We start from the raw sequence: 18,031 nt of genomic DNA, 5'->3' as shown, positions 1-18,031 counted from the left end.
AATAGAAAAAAATTATAATATGCATATCACATTAAAATAAATTAAAATAATAATAATTCATATTGATAATCATGATATATTAAATCATATAATTAATAAATATATACAAACTTAATAAATTTAATTAATAAACATATAATTAGAAATACTAATATGTCTATATAAAGATGTGAAATAGCTATAAAATATAAGTTGTGATTATAAAATAAGAGGTTTAAACTTTGAGAGATTTGATTCCACTGAATATTATGTATCCCAAATAAAAATGAGTGGATGATAATTTATAATAAAATTCTAAAATATCAAAATACTTCAAAATTAAAAGTATATTTAAACCAAGTTATAATTTTTTTTTTACCTGATGTATTAAGCTAAAAATTGGTAATATTTCAACTATTTTAACCCTTTTAAATAAATTTAATTGGCAAAAAACTACCAAAACACACATAATTAATAAAAATATACAAACTTAATAAATTTAATTAACACACATACAATTAAAAATACTAATATTTCTATATATAAAAATATGAAATATATAAAAATTATAAATAATAGTTATAAAGTAAGAATTTTACATATTGAGAGATTTGATATTTTAAGTACTTGAGAGATCCATAGTTAAAATAAATCTATACTAATGCATAATAAAATTCTGAAATATTAAAACACTTTTAAAATTTAAAATAAAATTAAACCAAAATAATAAAATAAATTAAAAATAGTAATATTTCTATATATAAAAATATGAAATATATATATTTATAAAGTAAGAAATTCACACAGAAATTTGGTCCATTTAGTAAATTTAGAATCAAAATGATTTTTTGATAATATAGAATAAAATTCTAAAATATCAAAATATTTAAACAAGGCTATACAATAAATATAAATAAGTAACTTTTTTATAATTAATATATTAAGCTATAAAAGGGAGATATTTTAAATATTTTTTAAAAGAATAAATATAAATGAGTAACTTTTTTATAATTAATATATTAAACTATAAAAGGGAGATATTTTAAACATTTTTTAAAGTTTTTAAAAAAACTCGAGTTCAAAAAATCTACCAAAAAACATATAGTTAATAAATATATACAAATTTAATAAATTTAATTAATATTTATATAATTATTTATATATAGAGATTTGATTTTTTGGAACTTCAAAATTAAAATAAATATTAATATAATAAAATTTTAAAATATGGCATTATTTTTAAAATTAAAAATAAAATTAATAAAATAAGTAAAAATATCCCAACACTTTTAAAATTAAAAATAAAATTAAACTAAATTAAATTTAAAAATAGAATTAAACCAAATTAATAAAATAAGTAATTTTTCTTTCATTAATATATTAAGGGGAAGAGGAACCATCCTTCATTTTTTCATTTTAATTTTTAAATAAATATAATGGCAAAAAAACTTAACTGAAGAAAAAACATATAAAAAATTCACATTTTTTTTCCACAAAGATATAATACATGATTATATTCCTAACACTTAAGCCAGAGGTTTATCGGAAAATTAATTTGAATACCAGACAAAGATATAATACATAATTATATTCGTAACACATAAACCAGAAGTTTATAAAAAAAATAATTTAAATACCATTTTTTTCTAAAATGTTCATGGAATTTGAATCAGTGACATTTTGTCAAAGAATATTTTATATTCATAACACATAAACCAGAAGTTCATAAAAATAATAATTTAAATACCATTTTGTCGATGGAATTTGAATCTTTGACATTTTGTCCAAGAATATTTTACCAGTACGTAAACTCCTCAACTCAAAATCCTGTGAAGTATATACACTCATTCACCCTCAACTCAAAGCCAAGCCAATTCGCCATCAACTCAAAGCCTAGTAAGTTCAACACATTTTCTTCGTAGCCTACAATGAAATCTCCCTTTCTTCTCCTAACCAGTAAGCCTTGTTTCATTCACGCTTGTTTTTAATTTTCGCAGTTCAAAAATTAGATGTCAAATATGTAAGTACTTGTAATGTCAGTGAAATTGGGTGTAAAGCCAGGCCCTCAAATTTTAAGTCAGGCATGTTATAACTCATAACCCTCCGTCATTTTCAGGGCTAGAACATCGCCTGGGTGGTACACAGCGGCAGCGCCTGGGGAGCCGGAATATAAGGAAAAGCACTTGCTTTTGTCCTGCGAATCTCAGCTCCCTTACTCAATAATTTACTGGGGTCTCGAATGAGATTAATAAAGGACAGTTTCACCCCAACCCCAACCCCTTAGTGTGAGTCATTTTTGTTTGTGTCTCCTAGCCCTGGCAGACAAGACCTCCGGACCGGGACAAAGCTTTTACCATTTGCACTGAAATAGGATTATTCGAACTAAACGAAAAACATGAAGTCATTGACAAAATAATATCACAGATACTCAAAAGAAGAATCAATTTGAAAAGAAGACATTCGAACCCTAAAGGTGGAACTACATACTATTACTAATGGTATATTTTTTTGTTATATATATATAAATTTTACTTCATTTTTTTTATTATATATATATATATATATATATCAAAAATTTATATTTTATAATCAAAAATACATTTTAAACTACCCAAAAAAATTTAATTTTACTAAAAACTATTAAATTAAATTAAAAATAAATAAATAAAAACACTCAAAAACATATTTGGCAAAAACATCTCTTAAATTTTTAGTCGAACTTTCTAGAATATATAAATATATAAGTTGTTAAAACACTGAAAGGTGATATCTATGGGCAAAAACATCTCTTACATTTTTAGTCGAACTTTTCTAGAATATATAAATATATAAGTTGTTAAAACACTGAAAGGTGATACCTATACTCTACAGCAACAGCTTTGTGGGTAAAATTCTGCGCATGCCCATTATCTCAGCCGAAGAAACCAAGACTTCTTCTGCTAAAAAAATAGATGAGTTCGTAGATTAGGGTAACAGAAACATCGAGCTAGTAAACAGAATATTTGAAGTAGGGTAACCGAAACATCGAGCTAGTACACAGAATATTTGAAGTAGGGTTGATATTGATGATGACCTAGCCCTCCATGAAATGCTTGGAATTCTACAGAGACAGTGCAACACAAGCTAGCAAGAAGATGCCTGTAGCAGTCGCTGTATCTTCTCCCCTCACTTTGCTTTTAAATGATGTCACATTGTTGCACTTGATGATGTTTTCCACCCTCTTCTTCGATTTGGCGTGCTGGACTTTCTCCTTCTCCTTCTCATTTGAGCTCTTCGAAACCATCTCTATACTCCAGTGTTTCTCAAGTCGAAGTAGAATAGGGCAATACTGAGCAGCTAAAACTCCTACTTAATATATACACATATATATACACACAGAGTATGATGTATACAGGTATTGCGAGGGACATCCATGTCTTCCGTTTAGGGTTTCCCAATGAGTGCTGAGTTTGGGATATGTCGAAATTTTGCAAGTAAATCTGATGTTGCACGGTTAACTGAGCTTCACTGTCCAGCAATATTTGTTTGGACGGGAACGTCATCCATGTGCCTCTTTGCCTGTAGCATGTGATCGTGAGCCCCACTGACATCATGTTGGTACGCTAATTAATCAAGAAATCCATAACCATTCTAGATTAGGTAGAGTTTTCCATAGAACACACCTCACTAGCTTGGGAATAATACCCTAATTCTTTGATATCTTATTTGTAGTTCCCGTAACAGTGGTAGTTTTGTTTTCAAGCCTCTGAAAGTGATCCTTCTGCACTGATAAAAGATTATTAACTAAAACCATCAATCCGAACCTGCAATTTAAGCATCTACATCACATCACATGCCTATTATACAGTAAATACAGGGATCACCTAACCTTGGATCCTCATTAAACTAATCACCTAAACCTGTACTGCCCTGAAAGCACCTTATAGTTCTCTTCATGAAATGTACCTCTTTATTTATTTTTTAAAATCTAACTCGTATTAAAAATGTGAGTTGTCATTATAGATATTCACCATTTATTTGGTAATAGCGTCATTTTTCATATTTTTATAATCTATATATATTTAATTTAAAATAGAACATATATATTTTTAATTTTTCCCCTCAATCTTTTTTTAACAAAGTAATATATATTGAAAAGGGTCTTTCCCAATTTTTTTATTCACACAAATTAAAGGTAATTAACTCATTAAAACATGTAACCTATAACTCTAATCATAATAATTTACATTTAATTGACAAAAATAAAATAAATAAATTAATGTGATTCCCTTAAAGAATTGGGATATCTACATTAAATTTTTTATGAGTTCCTTAATTTTATTTGTACCATTTTGAATGCTCCTATAAAGGATGTTATATTTTATTTTGAAGACATTGAATTCCGGGTTAAGCAATTCAATAATGGGAAAACTAAGGATATTGAAAGTTATCAAGTTGAAAATTTTAAAATAGAGGGCCCGTCCTCATGCCTCACATACACAAGCTCTTCAATTCGGTAATGAAGCAAGGCTTGGATGCAAAGCCTTATCTTGCATAGTGTGGATAAAAGCCTTTCCTCTAATTACAAAACTATTATGATATGCCACTTTAGAACTATTATGATCAGCCACATTTTAGCATGTACAAACTTATTTTGGAAATGAAGATTAGCCCATGGCTTGAAATCCATGGTAAAAGAGCTAAAGGGGAACCTGGGTTTAAGAAATATCATTCAACTATTGATTTGCAATAACAAAACCAAACTCTTTTGTTGTTTTTTGGACTTTCAAAAATCTTTTAACACTGTTGCTAGGAAAAGACTATGGAAGAGGCTGGAGGAGCTAATGGTTCCACTCTAGTTAAGGGTTTTTGTAACAAGACTATGTGAGAATTTTATTTTCAAGCTTAAGGCCTCTTAGGGTTTGTCAAAATAAATTAATTAATTGTAATATCTAAGTCAAACAAGGGCCTCCCTTATCCCCTACCCTTTTTGGCATTTACATTGATAAGCTTGAAGGTGTTTATAAGATGCACCATGTGTTGGCCCCACACTCACTCGTATCGCCATAACTCTTCTCCTTTACGTTTATGATATTGTTCTTTTGGAAAAGATCCATGAAAATATTGACAATCAACTAAGAATCCTCCAAGATGTTTGCTCAAGATAGGTATGACTTTTAGTGAAAAGACTAAAGTCATGATAATTAAATCCAAAAATATTACCCGTGATAGTTTATCTATGATAATAGCTACTTGTAGGAAGTTCCTTCATACAAATATCTAGGAATCAACACTTATAATTAGCTCAATTGGAATTATAACAATTACAAAAGGATAAGTGGAGGATGGAAAACTTACTATGGGATTGAAAACAATTGTAGGTTAGCATATCTTTATATTTGGGATAAAAAAGTTCATCTTTATGACACTTGTCATCCTTATTATTTTATATGGATGTGCGGTTTGAGTTTTCAATATATCCAGAAAATCATGGAGGAAGATTGAGCATATCTAAAATCATTTTATAACATACAACCTCAAGATTAAAGGATGTATTCCCTACCCTATTCTCTTGAATGAAGCCAGCCTTTCCCCAATCATGACTATGACTAGGTATATCATGTATAAGAAGAAGTTACACAACATGGAATCCAAGAGGTTTCCTAAAATTCTTCTAACTCTAGACAAAACCTCACCTTCGACTCAAGCAAGGACGACATAGTCTCATACTCACATGAGATGAGGTTGATTCCAACAACTGCCACTATACCTATGGGTCCTACAACTTGTCCTCCTCTCCTTGGACCAAGTTACGTCCAAAGTATTGAACCTTATATCCCTTAGTTTACACAATACTCAAACCACTTTCATCACCAATTGAGCTACACCTTGGGGACAAAGATAATATTGAAAATATTATTACTTCCAAATTTAAGGAGAAGTTACTAAGCGATAAACAGTTAGAGGGAAAAAGGAAACTAAGATATTATAAGGAGGGGATCACCGTCAATCTTAAAAACCATAATTATTTATCTAGATTGACTAGTGTTAAGAAGTAAATGAACATTGTTAAGATAAGAAATAATTCTCATGAGCTTCATAGTGAAATTCATAGTTGGTTTAATCCCAAAATTCAAGGGGAAGCAAGAGTATGTTGCCCTATATTTGAAGATGAAAAGCACTTTCTCCTAGTTTTCCTAACTTATAGTAAAATCCGTTATAATTTTAAAAATATTTATCACACTACCAACCTTCTTGACTTGTTAAGGCTGCAAAACTATGGTGATATATGAACACTTTTCTCACTTCTCTTCAAGAAAATAAATAACATGTTAAAGAATTTTGATTAATTTCTTACCTTCTTAAGGTCGGATAGACCATATTGGTCTTAGTGGACATTAATAACAACAACAGCAACAACAACAACAATAATAATCATCATCATCATATTTTATCATTTTAATAATTGCTTAATTTTCATAGCCTCATATTATATTATTATACTATTTCTCATATTTTTTTTCTATTCAAAAAATATCATCTTTACATATATATATATATATATATATATTTTTGTGACAAAATCGGCTGCTGTTTATAATTCAAAAAAGTTTAGGAGGCAAAGCTAGAGAAATACAAGATTGGAGCTCGAAGGAAGAGCTTGCACTTTGACTACATTGCCACATTCTGCTATTTTACTGTGTTTTCTAACATGAGGAAGACTGATACAAGAATAAATTCGGACGAACTGGCAGAGGAGAAGACAAGCTTTACAAAGCATCCTAATCTATATTTATATGACTGATCTGCCGTACAGTAGATTCCTCTGGCTTGCTTTCCCGATTAGCAATTTTGAAGCTGGAGCAGTTGGCGCTTGGAGCATTAAGTTTCTCCATTATATATTTTAGGATGTCCATGGATTCTTGAATATAAGCGCACACATTGGATAAGGCGTTGAATTGATCCTGCAAGGAGGTAACACGGTGAAGGAAAAGATTTAAATCCACTTCATACTTTGCGTTGATTATCTGAGTGGAGGATTCAATCTTTTCATTCAAGACTCGTTGATGCACCCTGATTTGTTCTAGTTCTTCTTGGAGATCCTGCCAGTGAAGGCAATCCTCATTTCGGGCCATTTGAGGATCTTGAGAGCAATACTGATGATGTGCTTGATAAATACTGCGCCAAGGAGTGGCAGTTGCAAACGGAATAGGGGAATCTGAGCAAAGGGTCAGTGAACAGAGGAGGATAAGAAAAAACCAGAGAGAACTTCCAAGGAAGCCAGCTGGGGGATCAGAAGCAGTTGGAAGGGAAGAGATAAGGTCGGATCTTAACAGAACAAGCAATTCTGAAATAAGAGGAAAAGGTAGGGGAGGGTGCAAAGCCAGATAGTAAGTAAGAAGAGTAGCAGCGACAGGATGATCCAGAGAAGGAAAGCGAAGAGGGGAGAGAAAAATAACTAAAAGGTGACTGAAATAGAATGCGGCAACGATGGAAAACACCCTGAAGGAGATGGGAGGATGAAGGCGGGGTGTCCAGGCCTTTAAAGCAAGCGAGTTGTAAGGAAGAAGGGATAGAGTCACTCGGTGAGAGGAGAAGGCCTCACAGATTTCACTTGAGAAAACAAAAATCGATGTGAATGTGGAGTCAAAAGGAATGGGAGACAAGATATTCGGTGGTAGAAAGATTACCATATCAGGATTGCAGTAGATTTGGACACAGTATGCCTCATAATTTCGGTCAGGTGTCCACCTCAAACAATTTGTCATTAGACAAGAAATAGATCAGGGGAGATAATGAAAGGATTCTTTATTGTTGCAAAAAAGATTTCCTTTGGATCTGGTACAATCTTGACTGGCGAGCTTGTCTGCTTCTCGGTTTAAGGTGCGAAGGACATGGAAAATTTTTATCTCCCAGGCTTGGCTAATTATGCTTTGACATCTGTTGATGATTTGCTGTATATGGATATTGGAGGGTTTTCTCTTGCTCTTCATGAGACTAATGATAATAGCAGAGTCCCCAAAAATCAATGCTTTCCTGATTCCATGGATTTGAAGCTAGAGTAAGCTTTGATAGAGAGTGTTATAGAAATTTTTGGGCACTGCAACCCCAATCATAAATGTCCATAATCCAAGGACTCTTAAGTCCCTAAAAGTGTTGTTCCAACCCCTAAAAGAACAAGGTCAACTGATTACATCTTCTCCCAGAATTTCTCCATGAAAAACTGCTCAGAACTGGGCAAAATTGGACCATCTCACCTGCTCCATGGTCAAAGTGCGCTGCATCCCACCTAAATACACACGGGAGGTGCGATGCATACTGAAAATCCCTTCTATGGGGTGCGATGGGCGAGAGTGGACAAATGGCAGGGTCAATCTGCAAGGTGGAGGATCATGGAATCTTCCAGAAACTTCTCGTGTGACACTTGCCTCTCTGCATTCGCCCAGGGATGAGTGAGAGATCATCAATATCCAAGTGGAATCAAGAATTATCAAAGAGAGGGCACTAATCAAGTCTCAAAAGCTAACTCACCCCCCTTGCAAACATCTATATATGGATCCCTCATCCAAGAGATCCAGAGGCTAGAATTTTGTATCTTGTAAGGAAGTGCTGTTGGTTTCTTGGTGTAACATCATAGTGTTGGGTGGTCTAAGCTTTTCATGAGGTGAAGAAGTTCTTTCTTTCTGAGAGGATGATGCTAGGTCAGAACAATTGGTTGTAATCCTCTTTGCTATTCTTGATTATTAATAAAGCTATTCAAGTTTTCCTCCACATTCTTGTATGATTGATGATATATGCATTTATGTGGTCAATATATATCTGGTCCTATATTGTTTATGATAGTATATCTATGTTCTTGGATAGTGTTATGCTGCTTTGATTCTATAGGTGCTCTTTAAAGCTGGGTAGATGAGGAAGCAAGTGGCAAAGATCTATCAGAAGGGAGAGGAATCAAGCAAGGAACCAAGCGCAAGACAGAGGTTGGTCTCCTTTATTCCCCTCTTATCTACTTCTCATAAAGGAAAAAGAAAGTGGTTTTAGTTTGTTTGTTTCTAAGGTAGCTACCAGCCTTAGTGGGACTAGCAGCTCTGCATAGACACTATATTTCCCGATAACAAAATGGTGACTCCACTGGGGAGTGAATAGATTGTTTGTTTGTCTACATTTGTTTGCTTTATAAACTTACAGACGGGGCCTGAAGTCAAGCCAGCTAGCCTTCAAACTGCATTTGCTATGCAAGTGCAAAGTAGATCAATGCTGCGTCAGTCTATCTCCTGGTTTTGTTTATGAATTGAACAACCGATTTACAAGCTCTCTAATTGCCCTCGTGGTGGCTATAGTAACCTCCTTAGATCTACCCCTGTGATTTATTTACTGATTACCACTTGCTCGGCCTAAATCCCTGAACTGAGCTGCAAACTGTGACCCGGAACCCAGTTGAAGTCTCGTCCCTGGATCATCGCACTGTCTCTTCTTTGGAAGTTGGATGCATCGCACTTCCCGTGTGTAGTAGGTGCGTTGCATCTCACTTTCCCTGTGTTACAGGTGCGCTGATCAGACAAGACCTCTTCTGCTCTTAGATTTTGGTTTCTGTGTTCACTCTTTTCAGCTCTATTCAGGAGTTTTACTGTCTGTAGTCAGTATACCTCTGTTGAAACCCCCTTCCTTGCCATTATTCCACCTCCATTGTGCAATGAACTATAAATGTTTTTATGTATTGTGATCCATTTTCAGTTCTCTTTTCAAAGAAGTAGCGTAATTGAACTGTCGTTTCTTGATTTGGAAGTGTCGCAAGTGTCATTTTTAGTCATAGAAGAGAATCCGATTGTTCTTGATAGTCGATTACACTATTACTCTTGTATTTGATTTGAATTAGTAGTTTTTCAAGTGTCGAAAGCAAGTTTTCAATTCCAAATCACAAAGTGTCGTCATTGCCTTCATTTTGTCTTGAAAAGAAACTTGTTAGTAATGTCGTTTTGAAAAATAATTCAGATTTGCGCTTAGCTTTCTTTTTATCATTCACACATTAAGAAGGATGAAAACAAATACATGCATGTGCATTTGCATTTAGACTGTTTGTTGGTTTGATTTAGGACAGTGCATATAGTGTGTGCTCTCTGCTCTATGTTGAAATAATATCGTCTCTCTTTCCTTAGTAGCTAGGATTTTCATTGCAAAAAGAAGATTAAATGATTGTTTATCATCTTAGATTGCATTTTAGGAATTGTACATCTACATCACGCGGTGAACCTGAAAGGCAAATTTCTTAAGCAAGATAAACTGTAAAATAAATCTAATGAATCTAAAAACTCTTTGGAACCTAACGAACAACATTTAGAAGTCTAGGCTAGAGACGTATTCCAGCGTCGTAAAGCCTGGTAACTGTTGTTTTCATTGTTGGTTGGGTGATTCCTCCACTTTGAGACGATAAGTGCCAGTACGGACTTGTGCTCCCACGTTCCGTCGAGTATATATTGGGAGACCACAATAGGTTTTATCCTTTATCCATAGGAAGCCGTGTCTACTGCCCTATCGATCACAATGCACTGAACATAGCATTCAGGAAGATTGATTGCCATACCATAAAAAGTATTCTGCAGTTTTGCGATTGGTTTGGTAATCCCTCTGTCTAGATTTCCAGAGTAGTCTCTTTCGTTCCTTTTCAGACTCCTTAAAGGAAAAGGTCCATCTGAGCACTTGTCACTTCAAGCTCATTAAAAATCGAAGGCGACTAGAGTCATCTTTTGTTTTTTCTCGACTCTTAAAAATTGAAAAAACAAGTTGTGTCAAAGCGTCTAAAATTCATTTAATTCAGAAACATATTTCCCCTTTATTTTTAGTTGATTGAGTAATCCGCAATCGTGGAAGAAATTCAATTGAAACCCCGTCGTTCGTGGAGGCTTACGAGTCAACCATCTTTGTCTCTAGAATAAAAACTGTTACGAACAAAGTGAACTCATTTAACCGGTTCCAAATCCCCTGGTAAAGTTAGAACAAGTGTTACAACACCATCGGAGACTCCAGTTACTCCAAACATTTCTGGTATCCCTGCCTTCACAGATTAAGTTCCACAGCCACCAAAGGACAGTAGAGCTGATCCTAGTGTGAAGGTAAACACTTGTATTACTGAACTAGCTCCATCTACAGCTGATTCGGAAGGTGTTATTCCCCAAACATTTGTCGCTGCAGATTCTATACCTTCTTCGGCACCAGAAATATTTTACGGACCTGACGGTCTACCTCTTCCACCTGGTCTGATTGCTATAGAAGAGATTGTGGAGGATCCTCCATCTAGTACTCCATCGCAATTTGGAGTTGGGATCACCCTATATCCTTCTTCATTAGAAATTAGTCTATCGTTATCGGAAGCTCCTGTAGAATCGCTAGGAAATCTTTTGGATAGACTAGAAATGTCTGAACAACCGTCGACATCTAGGATTGTGTCATCCGACACAGCAATGACAGAACTTCCTGCTGTCACTTCGAAAATGTTCGTCGGCATACCATCTGTCCCAACTAGCTCTTAATCGCTAGACGGGGCCCACTCAGGGGCTATTTTGACAGTATGGTCTGTTCTCGTTTGTTCATATGGAATAATATCCGGGAACTCTTATGTTGAGTCTCAACAAATTGATCCTTCACGGTGTCAATTTGGGCAGTCCGGTCCTTAAGGACAAACAATTCCTTTGAGTACCGGATTACCGTCGTATGGGGGGAAATATACCCTTTCATTGTCTCCTCCGGGAGGACAACCATAGGAGAGTTCACAACAAAATTCAGGTTATGCTGGAATTACATCTAGCGGTTGGGTGCCAATACTGCCTCAACAACCAAGAGTTGTATATTCGATGCAACAATGTTTACCTATGTCAAATATACCAACTACGCTGGCTATTGTGACGATGTCGCAAGTACAAGCGTTACCTGTTGTATGCCAACCTCAGGTTTCTCAGGTTGTAATGCAACAACATCTTGTCCCTGCGACTCAACCACAATCGCCAACTAGTGGAATGACACAGGCCCAAATGGGTACAATTACCCCTCATCTTGGTCAAACAACTAGTATTGGACAACAACACATGGCTTCACAACCATGTCTGGTGCAATATTAACAACCGCAATTCCAATAAGTTTACCAAGGGTCTGAGCAACAAATCTTTGCAAATAATGGGTAGCCGTATATTCAAAATGGTCAAAATCAACCATTCCACAATGGTTATGCCCATCAACATTACCAAAGTTACCACCATCAAATGCATTATGCTGGTATGCAAAGACCAACTGCTCAGGGAATTCCATCTTATCCTGGGTATGCTTCGCCAAACCTGAATCAACAGTTACCCTTCGTGGCAACTTTAGAGTTACCAGATCTAAATCGGCTAACGAACGATCCAATTGCTTACGCCCCTTGGTGGCCAACGATTCCACATAAACTTCCGTCAGATATTCCTAAATTTAATGGAAATCCTGGTGAAGATTTGTCGAATCATGTGATGAAATTTCATCTGTGGTGTTCATCAAACACCCTAAACGATGATTCGATTAGACTTTGTCTTTTTCAGAGAACGTTAACTGGTCCGACAACAAAATGGTATATCAAATTACCTAGAGCTTCGTTTGATAACTTCAGTACCCTAGCCACAACCTTTTTAACCCATTTTCAGTTACCCATAAGGTACGAAACGGGAACAGAACTTCTTACCAATTTCAAGCAAACAACGACTACTCACATATCCGATCATATTCATGAGTGGTGACGTCGTCGTAGAATAGTAAAAATGTATGTTCCTGATCAACTTTTAGCTGAATGGTTTATTAAGTCATTATTGCCTTCCATTACAGAAGATGTGGTGAAAGGAGGAGTCGTCACTGAAGAGCAAGTTATTGCTCGTGCACAATATTTAGACTTGATTTATACTCAGTCTGGAATGCTCTACGATAAAATCCCTGACGCTCCCAGACCAGAATTTTCTGTTCCTCCTCCTCCTAAATTGAACAACAACTCTCATGCCTGCGATGGCGTGATTGGTACGACAGACACGAAATCAACAAAGGCTACATCTAAAAAGGCCCGTAATATTTCTAGTCAAAATGCAAAAGAAGAACTTCTCACCTCGGAAATAAATGCCATCTCAACAGACAAAGGCAAAGAAACTAAGCAACCAAGAGGCAAGAAGAAAAACAAAGGGAAGAAGAAGAAACAAGAGGAATCATCACCTGAAAAATCTTCTGCAAACCCTTATGGAGATAAGAAACCAAATCATCCATGTCTTATATGTGATGAGGATCATTGGACAAGAGAATGTCCATATAAAGCTAAGCTTAGAAAATTCTTCAAGAATTCAAAAACCTCGGCGGTATTGACTAATCCGTTTCCAAATCCAGGAACAAATCTGGTTGCTAGTGACAATGCTTCCCCGTCCCAAGTGATGATGTTGTCGGTTTCAAAACAGCAAAATGATGCTTTGATAACGACAAGGAATAAATATTACGGGAATCCACAGCTGTCGAACAACAAGGATAAAGATCAACCTAGTAGTTCGACAACAACTTCGATAGAAGTTGCGCCACCCATCATTCCAGAGCTAACAATAAAACCGCCAAAGGGAGTAGTACACAAGTCAACATTTAATCCGCGTGCCAGAGCAGCACAACATTATAATATAGTGGAAGATCTGGCCCAATCGCCATCCGCTATGTCGACACTTGAGGTACTGCAAAATTGCCCCTCCCAAAAGCAGGCTTTATTATCAGCAATAGGTGGGATAGACCCAAAGGATTCTAATCTTGTATCCTTTAATCACAAAGGATATGATCCTCAGTTACCAGCTCAACTAGCTTTCCTCATTCAAGTGAAATCCCTCAACAAAACTGTTCATCGAACAATTATTGATGAGGGGGCATCTACATGTATTATGTTGATGAGTTTCTGGAAAATTTTAGTATCTCCAACCTTTTCACGATCTTCAACGACATTAAAAGCATTTGATGGATGAACATATACCCCATATGGGATTCTAAGTAACTTGCAAGTTGAACTGGGAGGGAAAACAATAGAAATAGATGTTGAAGTAATCGACGGAAACCTCGATTACAACATCCTACTGGGAAGGCCCTGGATATATGCTATGGCTGCAGTTGTGTCGACCTACTTTAGGAAGATTGCATTTCCTTTTCAAGGAGGAATTACAATCGTCGACCAACAAACATTTCTCCCCAATAGTTCCCAAGTTATGGGAAGCATTCCGATGATCCATGGAAGCCCCCATTCGCTTCAAAATATCAGAGTAGGCCTACCAAAAGACCCTATATTAATGGGGAATTTTTCCCTCCTACCTCCGATCAATCTGGCAGGAGTGGCGATGGTAGGAACCTGCAATATGATATATTCCATTCAAAAGATCTCAGAAAACGATATCAGCATGGATCATCTGCAGCTATTGCCTCCAAGCCCAATAGAAATATTGTAGCAATCAATGTTTTTGGCATGGGAGGAAAACCCAAATCAACGCTCATCAAGCATTTGGATAGATAGGCCTAAGGAATATGGCACCCCTTCAGATCCTTGGTCGCAAGTGCATTACACCAACGAAGGAATTGTTCAGTCAATGACAATTGATGGGGCACCATGGGAAAATTACCACCATCGTTCCCATCTTCCAGATTGTCAAGAAGATACTCCTGATGACCTTCATCATCCTTCAGTTTTTGATTTCCTATCAAATACTATAAACACGGTGGATTCTGAGCGAAACTTGTCCAATATTGAATAGACTATCACCATAAATATCTCGACCAAAACAGATGTTGTAGAGAATATTTATGTTGGCAAATGTTGTTGTCCTTCAGAATTGGAAATATATAACACTCTTTTTCGCGAATTCAGAGATGTCTTTGCTTGGTCATATGATGAAATGCCAGGCATTGACTCGAGTATAGTTGAACATGAAATAAAGATGTATCCAGATGTCAAACCAGTACGACAACAGCTATGGTAGGTGCACCCCAAGAAAGCCGCTTCCATCAAGGCAGAAGTCGAAAAAATTCTCCATGCTGGTTTTATTTACCCGGTTCCTCTAACCGATTGGGTATCGAACATTGTTCCTGTGATGAAAAAACAAGGAACAATTAGAGTGTGCGTCGATTATAGGGATGTAAATCAAGCTTGTCCAAAAGACAACTACCTTACACCCTTTATTGACCAGATAATTGATGAATGCGCTGGATGTGAAATCTTTTCATTTATGGATGGATTCTCCGGGTATAATCAAATAAATATCCGCCCACAGGACCAGTCAAAGACTGCATTTATTTGTCCGTGGGGCACATTTGCATATTGCAAATTACCATTTGGTTTAAAGAACGCAGGGGCAACATTTCAGAGGGCAATGAATTATGCCTTCCATGACATCAAAAACATCGTTCAACCATATCTCGACGACCTTCCGGCTCATTCACGAAAGCGGACCGATCATCCGCAGCATTTGAGAGCGATATTTCTACGTTGTCGACACTACAAGATACGACTCAATCCACACAAATGTGTGTTCTGTGTCAGTTCTGGTCATTTTCTTGGCTTTGTAGTCTCAAAGGACAGGATTCGTCTTGACCCATGTAAGGTTCAGGCAATCATAAATTTGCCTCCACCTTCAAATTTGCTTCAGATTCAGAAACTCCAAGGGAAAGCAAACTTTCTGAGGAGGTTCATTCCAAATTATGCCAAACTTGCTAAAGGTTATACACGTCTATTGAAAAAAGAAGTACCCTTCGTCTGGGATCAGGTCGTGCAAGCTTCCTTTGATGCTTTAAAAGAATCCCTAATGAAAGCATCATTAATGTACGCTCCTGATTATCAAAAAGACTTTAACCTGTATCTGGCTGCAGCAGATACAACCATCGCAATGGTTTTAGTTCAAGAAGACAATGGAATTGAACATCCCATATATTATTTGAATAGAAACTAAAAGCAAGTATTCCTATGTTGAAAAGTTGGCTCTCGCAGCTGTTCAAGCGATACAACGATTTCGACACTATGTCCTTTTTCGAAAAACTACCATTTTGTCAGATTGCAACCCCATGACTTATATATTGTCGCGACAGTTGCTGGGGGGAAATATTCAAAATGGATAGCAATTCTTCAAGAGTTTGATCTAGAATTTGTAAAATCCAAATCAAAGAAATCCCTGGTTTTCGCGGAATTACTATGCGATCTACCATCGTCGTACAACGATGAAACATCCGAAGAAACCATCATGGATGAATCTTTGTTTCTGATATCTTCAAGCAATCCATGGTATGGAGATATAATCATCTATCTCCAAACCCAAAAATATAGGTGTAATACCTCTCGCTTAAAACAAAAACGTATTCGATACCAATCAAAAGACTACATGATCATTGGTGATACACTTTACCATCGTTGTGTCGATACAGTTCTGAGGAGGGGCCTCACCCATGAGGAGGCCGAAAAAGTCCTGAATGATTGCCATTCAGGCGCGTGTGGGGGGCATCAATCTGGTTACGCTACGGCGCAAAAATATTTACGAGCAGGATACTTCTGGCCAACAATGTTCAAAGATTGCATAACCACAGTCAGAAGTTGCCATGCATGTCAAATTTTCAATAGCAAAACCAGAAAACCACCCGCACCCCTGCAACTGATAGTTGCTGTTGGGCCATTCGCCAAATGGGGCATTGATATCATGACATGTAACCCCACCTCGACCGGGGGGCATGGGTATATCATAGTCGTAGTAGACTCTTTTACCAAATGGGTCGAGGTGATGCCTACATTAGATAACACTGGTGAAACAACTGCCTTTTTCTTTTTCAATCATGTAGTCGCCAGATTCGACATTCCACAGGCTATAGTCACAGATCATGGATCGCATTTTCACAATCACATGATGGTCGAATTGGCTGCCAAATTGGGGTTGTCCCACGACAGCTCTACTCCATATTACCCGCAGGCCAATGGACAAGTTGAAGCAATCAACAAAGTCCTGAAGCGGATGCTGCAAAGGATGATTGGAGTCCACAAAAGGAGTTGGCACCTGATCCTGTACTCAGCCTTGTGGGCATACTGAACATCGGTAAGGAATGCAACCAGGTTTACACCTTTTCAACTGGTGTATGGCCTAGAAGCAATCTTACCAGTTCAGTGTGAAATCTCGTCCCTCAAACTCGCAGTCGACCTTCTCCTCGGAACTTCAGAAGAGGAGGCTCGTTTCTTGGAACTAATCCAATTGGATGAAACCCGTTGTGATGCCACTTTGGCTAACGAAGCCCATAAGAAATGAGTCAAGGCGCAGTTCAACAAGAATGTCAAACCCCGTGTCTTCTCAGAAGGTGACTTGGTCTTACTTTATGACCAGGAATCTGATAAATTGGGAGCAGGTAAGTTCAAGTCTTTGTGGATGGGCCCCTATATTGTTAAGCGTGTATTAGAAAAAGGAGCCTATGAGTTAATGGATTATGACGGGATTCCACTGGCACAACCCCATAACGGGTTGTACCTTAAGCGTTACTACGCATGATTCAGTGTGGTAACCCATATGATTTTGTTACATTTTTGTTTTCGCTAAGAGTAATTGTTTTGGTCAAGTAATCCACTTTTTACATTTGTCGCAGATGTCAAACCTATTGGGATCTTTTTTTGGATATGCCGACGAAGCGAGTCGTAGTTTGCGGAACCTATCTTCTGCAGCCTGGGCCATTTTTGATCCAAGCAGCGAGTTAGTAAGTTTCAGAGGGGTATGTATTGGTCGGTCAACAAATAACATCGCTGAATATAGCGCGTTGATAGAACTTCTCTCTGATTCCATCACACATGGCATAAGCTGACTTGTCGTCAGGCTAGACTCACAGCTCGTCATAATACAACTCACTGGTATCTACTCCGTCCGAAATCCAACTATCTATCACATGTTCCTAAGGGTCAAGATTTTGCAAAGGCAATTTGATTTTATTCAATATCAGCATATTTCCAGAAACTTAAACAAATTAATAGATTCATTGGCAAATTATGTGTTAGATAGACATTTGCAACATTTATAAAAAGAAGCATTTCATC

General features: G+C 36.6%; 1 long non-coding RNA gene across 1 annotated transcript; it reads right to left on the bottom strand.

The window, feature by feature from the left end:
• Positions 1–2,699: 2,699 nt before the first annotated feature.
• Positions 2,700–3,436, bottom strand: LOC149235997 (uncharacterized). The gene is made up of 2 exons (XR_016268366.1): positions 3,053–3,436; positions 2,700–2,915 (listed from the first exon to the last, which is right to left on the bottom strand). It is a non-coding gene; the product is annotated as an uncharacterized LOC149235997 (long non-coding RNA).
• Between the last annotated feature and the right edge of the window lie 14,595 nt (positions 3,437–18,031).

The sequence above is a fragment of the Pinus tabuliformis genome, chromosome 8 (genome assembly GCF_031772625.1).
Source record: "Pinus tabuliformis cultivar Carrire ecotype Pingquan chromosome 8, CPIR1, whole genome shotgun sequence".
Classification (NCBI taxonomy): domain Eukaryota; kingdom Viridiplantae; phylum Streptophyta; class Pinopsida; order Pinales; family Pinaceae; genus Pinus; species Pinus tabuliformis.
Note: the sequence above shows the minus strand (reverse complement) of the source record. Positions and strands in the feature narration are given on the sequence as shown.